The sequence below is a fragment of the Rhinoraja longicauda genome, chromosome 31, assembly GCF_053455715.1.
Source record: "Rhinoraja longicauda isolate Sanriku21f chromosome 31, sRhiLon1.1, whole genome shotgun sequence".
NCBI classification, from domain to species: Eukaryota; Metazoa; Chordata; class Chondrichthyes; order Rajiformes; family Arhynchobatidae; genus Rhinoraja; species Rhinoraja longicauda.
Window position 1 is genome coordinate 1,712,001 of NC_135983.1, and position 14,216 is coordinate 1,726,216.

The 14,216-nt window shown below is 44.4% G+C and overlaps 1 protein-coding gene across 1 annotated transcript in view; it reads left to right on the forward strand.

The window, feature by feature from the left end:
• Positions 1 to 2,487: 2,487 nt before the first annotated feature.
• phf19 (PHD finger protein 19) overlaps positions 2,488 to 14,216 on the forward strand; it is a 65,766-nt gene continuing 54,037 nt past the window's right edge. The window contains exon 1 of the mRNA XM_078426162.1: positions 2,488 to 2,621. The gene's annotated coding sequence lies outside the window, so the exon portion shown is untranslated. The remainder of the gene's footprint in view (positions 2,622 to 14,216) is intronic.

Sequence of the window (14,216 nt, forward strand, 5' to 3'; positions counted from 1 at the left end):
GAACGCTGCCCAGACCATCGCACAAACCAACCTCCTTTCCATTGACTCCTTTTATACCTCACGCTGCCTCGGCAAGGCCAGCAGCACAATCAAGGACCAGTCGCAACCTGGCCACTCCCTCTGCTCCCCTCTCCCATCAGGCAAAAGTTATAGAAATGTGAAAACGCACACCTCCAGATTCAGGGACAGTGTCTTCCCAGCTGTTATCCGGCAACTGAATCATCCTACTACAACCAGAGAGCAGTGCTGAACTACCATCTACCTTATTGATGTCCCTCAGACTATACCTGATTGGACTTTGCTGGTTTTACCTTGCACTGTGCGTTATTCCCTTATCGTGTATCTATATGTGTAAATGGATCGATTGTACTTTCCGCTGACTGCTTAGCATGCAACAAAAGCTTTTCACTGTACCTCGGTACATGTGACAATAAACTGAACTAAATGAAACTATGAAGGGTCTCAACCCAAAATGTCACTTATCCACATTTTCCAGAGATGCTGCCTGACCTGCTGAGTTACTCCAGCAGTTTGTGTCCTTTTGTGTATTAACCAGCATCTGCAGTTCTTTATTTCTACATTGGTGTGCACATCTGATATTCTCAGCCTTTGTCATGGCTGACATTTGTGTACCTCGTGTTCATAAGTTATAGGAGCAGAATTCCACCAATCAATCATAGCTGATCTATCATTTCCCTCTCAACCCCATTCTCCTGCCTTCTCCCCGTAACCCCTGACGCCTGTACTAATTAAGAATCTATCTATCCCTGCCTTAAAGATATCCATTGACTTGGCCTCCACATTCCACAGATTCACCACCCTCTGACTCAAATGTTTTCCTGCATGTACATGCACTTAATGTCTGCATGTGTGTCATGAACCTGTTGTCCTCATATGTCATGTGTGTGCCCTCGATCTTCTCACATGGGTACTGCATGTGCGCCTGATGTTCTCATGTCACCTGGTAATCCTCACATGCACCTCACCTGTGTGTCACCTGAGCTCCCCCTGCTGCCTGAAGGATCTCTAGGTCAGGTGATTGCAAAGTTTCACAAACAAGCAAGTCAAGCAGGGAGGCGCAGCGGTGGAGTTACTGCCTTCCATCTCCAGCGACCTGGGTTCCACCCTGACTACGGCTGCTGCCTGTACGGAGTTTGTACGCTCTCCGCGGGGGGGGGGGGGGGGGGGGGGTGTTCTCCGGGTGCTCCAGTTTCACCCCGCACTCCAAACACTGACAGGTTTGTAGGTGAAGTGGTTTGGGTAAAATTGTACGTAGTTTGTAGGACAGTGTTAGTGTACGTGGGTCTCAGGTCGATGGGCCGAATTGCCTGTTTCCGTGCTGTGTCTCTAATCTAAACCACCTCACTTCAAAAAGGAGTCTCGACCCGAAACGTCCCCATTCCTTCTCTCCTAAGATGCTGCCTGACCTGCTGAGTTACTCCAGCATTTTGTGAATAAATACCTTCATGGCCCCTGGCAGATTCTCCTGCCCCCCGCGGCAGCATAGAAATGGCATTAAATTAGAAAGGCTGGTCGGTCAGCATCTGTGGAGAGAGCATCCATCCATCCACCCATCCATCCATCCATCCCTCCCTTCCTTCATTCAGCTCATCTTTCAGACCAACTGCTAACCTCGTTCCCCTCTGTGGAAATGCAGTGTATTCTATGGGGAATCAAATCACCGGCTTCTGGAGGAGTTGGTTTTTGTTGTAACCGTTTGTATGAAACTCTCCTCTCCGCGAGTTTCCTGCCAAAAATGCAGCAAGAACGTTGACTCATAATGAGATCATCTTTTACAGGGTTTATTTGTGAAATCGGTGTAGTCGTTAGACTATGTGTGAGTTTGGGCTGAGCTCAAATCTGCGGTACATCTCAACCGTGCAAAGAAGCGAATGACAGACACCTCGCGTCCAGTCTGTAGAAGGGTCTCGACCCGAAACATCACCCATTCCTTCTCTCCTGAGATGCTGCCTGACCTGCTGAGTTACTCCAGCATTTTGTGAAATAAATACCTTCCATTTGTACCAGCATCTGCAGTTATTTTCTTACACTTGCAAACACTGATCACAAACACACAAACTCACGAGCAAACTTTAAATACGCTTTTTTTAACTTTGCTGTTGCCCCAGGAATTGCAATTATCTTGCACGGATAAAACTGTTTCCTTAACAAATATGTCTTGTGAAGGGTGTGCGACCCGGTGCAGGCTCGGGTCTGGGTGTAGGAGAGAGTGAGAGAGAGAGTATCTCATGTAGCGCTGTGACATTTCACCATGTGATTGCCCGCACACTCACACTCACACACACACGCCGCTAACTTCCTTGATGATGTGTTAATTGCATAAGCACACGCAAATAAATCGCGGGAAAGAGGAAAAAAATGGCGACTTGTGGGGGCAAGGAGCTGTGAGGAGCAAGTGGGCGGACTGACACTCCCAGCACTGCCCAGCCCTGCCCTGCATTGCATTGCCCCGCCGGGGACCGAGCCGAGCCGAGCCGGGCGGAGAGGCTGTGACAGCAGAGACAGCGCTGGCAGCGGCGGACACACACTCACACACTCACACTCACACACTCACTCACACACTCACTCACACACAGCGGGAGATACAGGAACTGGAGCAGGTTAGTGCAGTGACACAGTGGAGGGCGGCTGTGGGAGTCTGCCAGCTCCCAAAGATGTGCTCTTAATGTCGATTATAAGATTAACCATGTTCTGAAATACTTCTGTATTAAATGTGCATTAAGTTGCTAATCGTTATTTTTTCCCCTGTAACAAACTCATGCAATTTGCTTCAGAATTTGTTAATGCCACTTTGCCATTTATGAAGTTGCAGATTATTCTGAGTTTATGCAATGCCATCTGAATTTTAAACGGTATAATTGTCCAGGATTAACAATATGGATATTGCCGGCATCTGTGACTCTGACCAGCTGCGTTCCCTTCAGTTCTGGGCCCTGACTGACTGACTGACTGACTGCTACCTGCTCAGTTAGTTTTTAATTTAAAAAATAAATAATGTGTAATAATGTTCCTAAGTAAATGGAACAAATCTAAGGAAAAAAAGGTTAAAATACGTATGAAGTTATGTGTTTCTATCTAGTCGTGTCTAATATAAAGCCCGTGTGTTAAAGTTGGTCGAAGTTGCCTGGTATTCTGTGCACGAGTTAGTTCTGCAGTTATTCCTGACGGTGACTCTCACCCAGTTCGGGGGTTTATTATTTCATCCGGTGTCATCCCTCGTTTTGGTACAAAGTTCATGTTATGAATAAACTGGGTCGCTCTTCCAGTAGTAACGTTGCGGGGAGTGTAACCAAGTTCAGTGACAGAGCAGAGCAGAGAGGAGCCGGCGCGGCGAGTTAGTGCGAGTAGCAGCAGCCCACACCGACACAGGGGCTGGGGCTGGGGCTGGGGCTGGTGGAGGAGCTGCCTGGCTGATTGACGGAGGATCAGGCCACTCACAAACTGCACACCCTCTCCGTGTGAGCGCCTGCTCGCTCCCGCCGAGACTGAGCGCAGGCAGGCTGGCTGGGTGGGTGGCTGTCTGTCTGGGTGGCTGGCTGTCTGTCTGGGTGGGTGGCTGTCTGTCTGGGTGGGTGTCTGTCTGTCTGGGTGGGTGGCTGGCTGTCTGTCTGGGTGGGTGTCTGTCTGGGTGGGTGTCTGTCTGTCTGGGTGTCTGTCTGGGTGGGTGGGTGTCTGTCTGTCTGGGTGGGTGTCTGTCTGGGTGGGTGGGTGTCTGTCTGGGTGGGTGGTTGTCTGTCTGGGTGGGTGGGTGGGTGTCTGTCTGGGTGGGTGTCTGTCTGGGTGGGTGTCTGTCTGGGTGGGTGTCTGTCTGGGTAGGTGTCTGGGTGTCGGTCTGGGTGGGTGTCTGTCTGGGTGGGTGTGTGGGTGGGTGCCTGCTCGGCTCTGCCCGCCTGGACCACTGCAGCTCCCGGACACTAACTGCTCCACCCCTGACCACGGTGGTGCAGCGGTAGAGTTGCTGCCTTGCAGCGCTTCCAGCGCCAGCGACCAGACCCGGGTTCGATCCTGACCTCGGGTGCTGTCTGTAGAGAGTTTGTACCCTTGCCCCCTCACCATGTGGGGTTTCCCCGGGTGCTCAGGTTTCTTCCCACACTCCAAAGACATACAGGTTTGTATGTTAATTTTTTTTGTAAAATGTCCCTAGTGTGTGTAGGATAGTGCTAATGTACTGGGAGGGATCACTGGTCAGCACGGACTCAGTGGGCCAAAGGGTCTGTTTCCGTGTTGTTTCTCTAAAGTCTAAAATAAAATAATTGCCAGAGAGGCCACGAGGAAGCTGGAAGAAACAGCATCTCATATTTTTTGGGGTTATCCTACAACACAATTGCATGGACATGGCATTAAGAAGGGTCCTGTCCTGTCCTGTCCTGTCCTGTAGAGATGCTATATCTCTGTATCGTTGTACCTTTTCTTGCATCAACATTAAGACGAATCAAAAGAAACTGCAGTTGCTGAAATCTTCGGCAAAACACAAAGTGCTGGAGGATACTCAGCAGGTCAGACGGCATACATGAACAATGTTTCGGGTTAGGTCAGTCTGAAGAAGGGTCTGGACCCGAAACCACCTATCCATGTCCTCCACAGATGCTGCCTGACCCAGTGAGTTCCTCCAGCACTTTGTGTCTTGAGGATGAATATTAAATTCTCCAAGATCAGTTAACTGTTCTTTGCATCTATCCAGCTTCTTTCCCCTCTCCCCATGCACACCCTTCCTTGCACTCCCCACTTATCCAGTTCCTGTCTCTTCCTCCATTTGCTCATCAACCCCTTCCCACTCAGATCCACCATCTCTCTTCCCCCCCACCCCCTTCCTTTCGACCCATCCTCCCTCCCTCCGGTTTTACATTTTTCTTCCTCGCCATTTGCATCCTTTTGACTTCACCACTGATTACCTCCAGTTGCTATCTCTGCCATTCTCCAACCCATCTAACTCATTTGCCAATTCACCCCTTGTCTCCTGGATCCATCTATGATGGAAGAGGGGAACCCCTGTTCTCTAAAGAATAAGAATGTTAGGTAGAGCTCTGGGGGCTAGTGGAATCAAGGGATATGGGGAGAAGTTGGGCACAGGTTACTGATTGTGGATGATCAGCCATGATCACAATGAATGGCGGTGCTGGCTCAAAGGGCCAAATGGCCTCCTCCTGCACCTATTTTCTGTTTCTATGTTTTGTATCTCAGATGTCCTGGTATGGAACACCTCATCTTGGGCACAGATGCGGCTTAGATGGAGGAATTGGGAATAGGAGATAGAGCCTTTACCAGAAACAGGGTGGGAAGAAGTGTTGTTGAGATAGTTGTGGGAGTCAGTAGGTTTATAATAGACTGAAGAAGGGTCTCGACCCGAAACGTCACCCATTCCTTCTCTCCCGAGATGCTGCCTGACCTGCTGAGTTACTCCAGCATTTTGTGAATAAATCGATTTGTACCAGCATCTGCAGTTATTTTCTTATACGGTTTATAATAGACACCAGGCAATAGTCTATCTCCTGTGATGGAGATGGTGAGATCAAGAAGGGGGAGGGCGGTGTTGGAGATGGTCCAAATGAATTTGAGTGCAGGATGAAAATTGGTGGTGAAGTTAATGAAGTCCATGAATTCTGCATGGGTAGGAAAGAACTGCAGATGCAGATGAAGGTAGACACAAATTTCTGGAGTAACTCAGCGGGTCAGGCAGCATCTCTGGAGAGAAGGAATGGGTGGCGTCTGGAGAAGGGTCTCGACCCAAAACGTCACCCATTCCTTCTCTCCAGAAATGCTGCCTGACCCGCTGAGTTCTGCATGATTGCAGGAGGTAGCACCAATGCAGTCATCAATGTAACGGAGAGTTCAGGGGTAGGGCCATTGTACGCAAGGATTGTTTGACGTACCCTATAAAGAGGCAGGCATAGCTGGGGCCCATGCAAGTGCCATGGCTACCCCTTTGATTTGGTGGAAATGGGAGGAGTCGAAGGAGAAGTTGTTAAGAGTGAAGGCTAGCTCCACTAGGCGGAGGAGAGTGTCAGTGCAGCGAAATTGGCTGTTGCCAGCTTGCCAACACTTTAATTCCCCTTCCCATTCCCACACTGACCTTTCTGTCCTAGGCCTCCTCCATTGTCCGAGTGAGGCCAAACGGAAATTGGAGGAACAGCATCTCGTATTTCGCTTGGCAGGGGTATTAATATTGATTTCTCTAACTTCAAGTAATCCCTGCATTCCCTCTCTCCATCCCTCCCCCACCCATGTCGTACCAGCTTTAAAGTCATCTGGTTGAGTCTCATGACTGTGACTCGTTCTTGCCTAACAAACAGCTAACAATGGCCTGTTTCCTTTATCATCATTACGTTTTTGCATAGCTTCAGTCATTTGTTCTATATATCTCTGCATCACCGTCTGCATCTCTCGTTTCCCTTTCCCCAGATTCTCAGTCTGAAGAAGGGTCTCGACCCGAAACATCACCTATCCCTTCTCTCCAGAGATGTTGCCTGACCCGCTGAGTTACTCCAGCTTTTTGTGAGTAATTCAGCTGAGTTACTCCACCAATTATCGCAGATCCCATACATCTTGATCTTCTGGACCAGCCGACCAAGAGGGATCTTATCAAAAGCCTTACTAAAATCCATGTATACAATATTTACTACATCATCAATCTCCTTTGTCACCTCCTTCAAAAAAACTCAAATCAAGTTAGTAAGCCACGACCTGCCACATACAAAGCCGTAGGTAGACACAAAATGCTGGAGTAACTCAGCAGGTCAGGCAGCATCTCGGGAGTGAAGGAATGGGTAACGTTTTGGGTTGAGACCCTTCTTCAGACCATACAAAACCATGCTGACTGTCCCTAATTAGCCCTTTCACTTCCAAATGGGAGTAAATCCAATATTAACGAATTCTCTCCAATAGTTCCCCTACCACAGACGTGATGCTCACCAGCCTATAGTTCCCTGGATTCTCACCATTTCCCTTCTTAAACAAAGGAACAACATTGGCCACTCTTCAGTCCTCCGGGACCTCACCTGTGGCTAGAGAATAAACCAAGATCCTCGTCAAGTCCCCACAAACTCCTCTCTTGTCTCCCTCAATAACCTGGGATAGATCCCATCAGGCCCTGGGGACATCCACCTTAATATTCTTTAAGAGCCTCAGCACCTGCTCTTTTTCAATCTCAAACCATCCTAGCCTATTTGTATTCCCTACACTGATCTCACTCTCTTCCAAATCCTTCTCGGTGAATACAGATCCAAAGTTCTGAGTTACTCCAGCGTTTTGTGAATAAATACCTTCGATTTGTACCAGCATCTGCAGTTATTTTCTTACAGATCCAATGTATATGTTTAATACCTCGCTTACATCCTCTAAATCCAAACATTAATTCCCTCCTTTATCTCTGAGCACTCTTACCTTCTCCCTGCTCACTGAATGAATGAATGAATAAGTTTATTGGCCAAGTATGCATATACAAGGAATGTGCCTTGGTGCTCCGCTCACAAATGACAACACAAACATACAGTTAACAATTAAGAATAAAGCATAACCACATCAAAACAATAAACGCATCAAAACAATAAACACATCAAAACAATAAGGATACACCATTACGGTCTAAACACGTGGGTGAAAATAAACCAGAGCAAAAAAGAGAATACAGACTTTGGTTATTGAATAGAACTATCACTCGTGGGAAAAAAAGCTGTTTTTATGTCTAGCTGTGGCTGCTTTGACAGGCTGGAGTCGCCTTCCAGAGGGAAGTGCTTCAAAGAGTTTGTGGCCAGGGTGAGAGGGGTCAGAGATGATCTTGCCTGCTCGCTTCCTGGCCCTTGCAGTGTACAGTTTGTCAATGGGGGGAAGGTTGCAGCCAACAACCTTCTCAGCTGTGCGAACGATCCGTTGCAGTCTCCGGATGTCGTGCATGGTGGCTGAACCAAACCAGACCATGATGGAGAAGGTGAGGACACTCTTAACGATGGCAGTATAGAATTGGACCATCATTGCCTGTGGCAGATTGTGTTTCCTCAGTTGCCGCACGAAGTACATCCTCTGTTGGCCTTTTTGACTGTGGAGTCGATGGTGGCCCCCCATTTAAGGTCCCTGGAGATGATGGTTCCAAGGAACTTAAATGACTCCACAGATGTGACTATGGTGTTGTTGATGGTGAGTGGGGGGAGGGGAGGGGGATCTCTTCGAAAGTCTACAAAGTCACCCTGGTATTTTTAATGTACGTATAAAAAGCCTTGGGATTTTCCTTAATCCGACTTGCTAATTCCATTTCATGGCCCCTTTTGTCCCTTAACACCATAATACCAGTCACTTGGCTAGGCTCGTTACCAATATAAGGTCCAGTGTGACCCCTCCTTGAGTTGGATTAGCCACACACTGCTTAAGGAATCCTTCATGGATCCACCTAGCAAATTCTGCCCTGACTAGTCCTCTTTCCCTGAGAAAGTCCCCGTCATATTGAGGAAGTTAAAGTCGCCACTACAACAACTTGCATCCTCCCGTAATCTGTCTACATATCTGATCCTCCATCTCCCGCTGACTCGTTTAGTTTTGTTTATTGTCACGTGCGCCGAAGTGCAGTGAAAAGCTCTTGTTTTTGTCACGTGCTAGCCGGACAGCAGAAAGACAATGCATGATTACAATCGATCCATTTACAGTGTATAGATACAGGAGAAGGGAATAACGTTTAGTGTAAAGTAAAGTCAGTAAAATCCGATCAAACATAGTCCGATGGTCACCAATGAGGTAGATAATAGTTCAGGACTCCTCCCTAGTTGTGGTGGGACAGTTCAGTTGACTGAGAACAGCTGGGAAGAAACTGTCCCTGAATCTGGAGGTGAGCGTTTTCACATTTCTTTACCTTTTGCCTGATGGGGGAGGGGAGTGGCCAGGGTGCGACTCCTCCTTGATTATGTTGCTGGCCTTGCCGAGGCAGTGTGATATATAAATGGAGTCAATAGAAAGGTTGGTTTGTGTGATGGTCTGGGTTGTGTCCACAATTTGCGGTCTTGGATGGAGTTGTTCCCAAACTAAGCTGTGATACATCCTGATAGAATGCTTTCGTCTAGTAAAATTATAAAAGGACTGGACAAGCTAGATGCAGGAAAAATGTTCCCAATGTTGGGGGGAGTCCAGAACCAGGGGCCACAGTCTAAGAATAAAGGGGAGGCCATTTAAAACTGAGATGAGAAAAAAAGAATTCACGCAGAGTTGTGAATTTGTGGAATTCTCTGCCACAGAGGACAGTGGAGGCTAATTCACTGGATGAATTTAAAAGAGAGTTAGATAGAGCTCTTGGGGCTAGTTATTTATCAAAGGATATGGGGAGAAGGCATGCACAGGTTACTGATTTTTTAATTTTTTTTATTTAATTTAAATTTTAACAAAACAAATACATGTATGAACTCATAGTACGCGATGGTACCTACATTATAAATTCGATTATACATTTAAATTCGATTATACCTGTATTGTTCCGTAATATAGTTGATGTAAAAAATTGTATTGTACTAAACTATATCTCACATTAATAGTATTTTTCATACAATCTTTCCCAACTTGGTTCATCAATGCTAATATTCAGATCTGTTTCCCATCTTTGTCTTGATTTTTGAATTCCTGTCTTTGGACTAGACTTTTGTAACGATTTATACATTGAAGATATAATTTTTTTAGTTCCCTTGCCCTGAATCAGGGATTCAATTCCTTTAATTTGAAATAAAAACATTGAATTACCTAACTTTTCCCTTAAATAAGATTGTAATTGATAATAGAAAAAAATACTATTCCCTGGAATTTGATATTTGTTTCTCAATTGAGAAAATGTCAAAAAATTATTTCCTTCGTAGCAATCTCCCATATGTTTAATACCCTTCTGTTCCCAGACTTGTAATATTTGATTATTCCAAGCAAACGGCAGTAATCTATTTTTTACTAATGGAGTTTTAGCTGTTAGAAAAATCTTTTATCATTAGCTTTAACTGTTTTCAACAATATATTAATTAAATGTTTTAGCAAAGGTGACTCTTGATCCTTAACTAATAGCTTCGCTTCCCATTTATAGATAAATTCTTCTGGGCATAGTTCTTTTATTTTATCCATTTCAATTTTAACCCATGCTGTTTTTCCACCCTCTTGATAAAAGGATGAAATAAAACTCATTTGTGCTGCCAGATAGTAATTTTTAAAATTTGGTAATTGCAGTCCACCTAATTCAAATTTCCATGTTAATTTTTCCATAGACACTCTTGGCATTTTACCTTTCCAAAGAAAATTTCTCACAATTTTATTCAATTCAGGTTACTGATTGTGGATGATCAGCCATGATCACAATGAATGGCGGTGCTGGCTCGAAGGGCCAAATGGCCTCCTCCTGCACCTATTTTCGATGTTTCTACGTTACTCATTATAGTCCCGGTGGTCCCTCTTTAATCTCCCCCCCCCCCCCCCCACTCTGCTGGGTCCCTCTTTGTTCTCGGCAGCCCGACTGATAACCTAGGGTCTGAAAGCAGAGTCTCAGACTCAGATGACTGGTGCTCATCAGAATTTTGTGCTCTTGATTCGAGTGCAGTTTGAACCCAGGATCTTTTGACTCTGAGGCAACAAGCTGACAGTTTAAGGCTGAACTGCACATGTGAGGTGGAGTAGAATGAATTAAACTGTATTGCGTTAAACCTTAGCAGAAAAGTAATCTGAGGAACTGATCGGGGTTACATCTACAACGCTGAAACATTGTTATTCAAGTATAAAAGGTAGCAGCATCGTACCTAACATGATACACTTATTAACCATAAAATGTAACTATATATTTTTGGGAAATAATAATGATTCTTATGTAATTTTACAGATATAAATGTGTCCCTATAAGACTAAGGTGATCAAGATAATATCGAATCACCTTAATAAATAGTTCTGATAGTTCTTAATGCTTTTCATAAAGTCTTTATCTAGAACCAAAAAGACTCCACTGATAATTAGAGAGATGCCGTTTCAATATGTGATGCATAAAGAACTTGCTATTGAACAGTATTATTTTTGCACTTTGGCCTTTGTGATTGATATTAAAATCACAACTCTCTGGGTGTTCAAAATGACCACCAAAATTTGGACGTGAATTTAATGAGTGAATATAAAATGTCCGATCATCACCTAACTTTGAGGGTATGAGAGAAGGTCTCGCTCAAGTTGACAGGAACAGGTTATTTGAGGGGAATGGAGCATTTTTGTGTTTCAGAAGAATGAGAGGCGATCTTATTGAAACATATAAGATGGTGAGGGGCCTTGATCGGGTGGATGCGCTAAAGATGTTTCCGATGATCGGGGAGACCAGAACTAGGGGGCATAGTCTTAGAATAAGAGGGAGCTCTTTTAATACTGAGATGAGGAGAAACTTCTTCACTCAGAGGGTGGTTAGTCTGTGGAATTCGCTGCCTCAGGGAGCTGTGGATGCAGGAACGTTAAATAAATTTAAAACAGAAATAGATTGTTTTTTAATAGACAAGGGAATTAGGGGTTACGGGGAGCGGGCAGGGAAGTGGACATGAGCTATGGTTAGTATAGTAAGACCTGAGTAATCTCCTGGACAAGTTTCGATCGCCTAGCTTGGGGTCGGAGAGGAATTTCCCGGATTTTTCCCCCAAATTGGCCTGGGTTTTTATCCGGTTTTTCGCCTCTCCCAGGAGATCACACGGTTCTTTTGGGTGGGAAGAAGGGCGATAGTGGAAAGGGGGTTGGGGTAGGATCAGCCATGATCGTAATGAATGGCGGAGCGGGCTCGAGGGGCCGGTTGGCCTACTCCTGCTCCTATTTTCTTGTGTTTTCTTGTGTCTCTAAGTAGTGGGACGATTATGGTAGCCAAAATACAACATATTAACAAACGTTCAAATTGGAGATATAAATTACAAATTAAATTCACTAGTAAATAAGATGGACGTTCACAAATCATTTTTTAAAATAATGCAGAATAACAATGGAAAACTCAGCATTGACTTAATTTCTAAATGAAAAAAATTCAGAAATCCGTGTTGATACAGTGCCCTCCATAATGTTTGGGACAAAGACCCATCATTTATTTATTTGCCTCTATACTCCACAATTTGAGATTTGTAACAGAAAAAATCACATGTGGTTAAACTGCACATTGACAGATTTTAATAAAGGCCATTTTTATACATTTTGGTTTCACCATGTTTCAGGGCACCATAATGTTTGGGACACAGCAATGTCATGTAAATGAAAGTAGTCATGTTTAGTATTTTGTTGCATCCTTTGCTTGCAATGACTGCTTGAAGTCTGCGATTCATGGACATCACCAGTTGCTGGGTGTCTTCCCTGATGATGCCTGTATTACAGCCATCTTTAGCTTATGCTTGTTTTGGGGGATAGTCCCCTTCAGTTTTCTCTTCAGCATATAAAAGGCATGCTCAATTGGGTTCAGATCGGGTGATTGACTTGGCCACCCAAGAATTGACCATTTTTTAGCTTTGAAAGACTCCTTTGTTGCCTTAGCAGTATGTTTGGGATCATTGTCTTGCTGTAGAATAAACCACCGGCCAATGAGTTTTGAGGCATTTGTTTGAACTTGAGCAGATAGGATGCGTCTATACACTTCAGAATTCATTATGCTACTATCATCAGCAGTTGTATCATCAATGAAGATAAGTGAGCCAGTACTTTCAGCAGCCATACATGCCCAGGCCATAACACCCCCACCACCGTGTTTCACAGATGAGGTGGTATGCTTTGGATCTTGGGCAGTTCCTTTTTTCCTTCATACTTTGCTCTTGCCATCACTCTGATATAAGTTAATCTTTGTCTCATCTGTCCACAAGACCTTTTTCCAGAACTGTGGTTGCCCTTTTAAGTACTTCTTGACAAACTGTAACCTGGCCATCCTATTTTTGCGGCTAACCAGTGGTTTGCATCTTGCAGTGTAGCCTCTATATTTCTGTTCATGAAGTCTTCTGCAGACAGTGGTCATTGACAAATCCTCACCTGATTCCTGAAGAGTGTATCTGATCTGTCGGACAGGTGTTTGGGGATTTTTCTTTATTATATAGAGAATTCTTCAGTCATCAGCTGTGGAGGTTTTCCTTGGCCTGCCAGTCCCTTTGCGATTAGTAAGCTCACCAGTGCTCTCTTTCTTCTTAATGATGTTCCAAACAGTTGATTTTGGTAAGCCTAAAGTTTGGCTGATGTCTCTAACAGTTTTATTCGTGTTTCTCAGCCTCATAATGGCTTCTTTGACCTTCATTGGCACAACTTTGGTCCTCGTGTTGATAAACAGCAATACAAGTTTGCAAAGGTGATGGAAAGACTGGAGGAGAGACTAGGTGCTGAGAGCTCTCTTATACCTGCATCAAGGAGGCAATTAAACACACCTGAGCAATTACAAACACCTGTGAAGCCATGTTTCCCAAACATTATGGTGCCCTGAAATGGGGGGACTATGTATGAACACGGCTGTAATTTCTACATGGTGATACTAAAATGTATAAGAATACCCTTTAATAAAATCTGACAATGTGCACTTTAACCACATGTGATTGTTTCTATTACAAATCTCAAATTGTGGAGTACAGAGGCAAATAAATAAATGATGGGTCTTTGTCCCCAAAATTATGGAGGGCACTGTATATAGAACCATATTGTAATAGTCTGAGGCTGTATTCAAAACTGTGGAAGATGCACAGCGATATATATGAATAATATAAGCAATAGCACTAGGTTCATGCAAGATTCAAAAGGCTAGAAAATGAAACACCGAATGATTCAATTAGCATTCTATGAAATTATGAATGTTCTTAATAGGTCGAGGTAGGGAAAAGCTTTTCATTTTAGAACCATCTAAAACTGTGAGAAGATAGTCTTTTTTTAACCAAGGCGGAATTCAGGATAAGCCTTTTTATCTGGACTGTGGTTGGAAATGTGGAACTTGTTGCCACATGGAGGTTACGACGTGACATTATATTGGGAAGCCTTTGAGAGAATGTTTTGGGATTGGAATTACTGCTATTTGGAAGAGAATGGGTTAATTCGGGCCAGTCAGCATGGCAGGTCATGGTCTAGTTTGACTTGTTTGGGTTTTTTGGGGAGGTGTCAAAGGTGATTGGTGAGGGTAGGGTGGGTGTTGTCTACATGGATTTTATTAAGGCCTTTTCATAAAATTCCCCATAATAAATTGAATAAAAGTACACTGGATTAACAGTAATTTGGTCGTT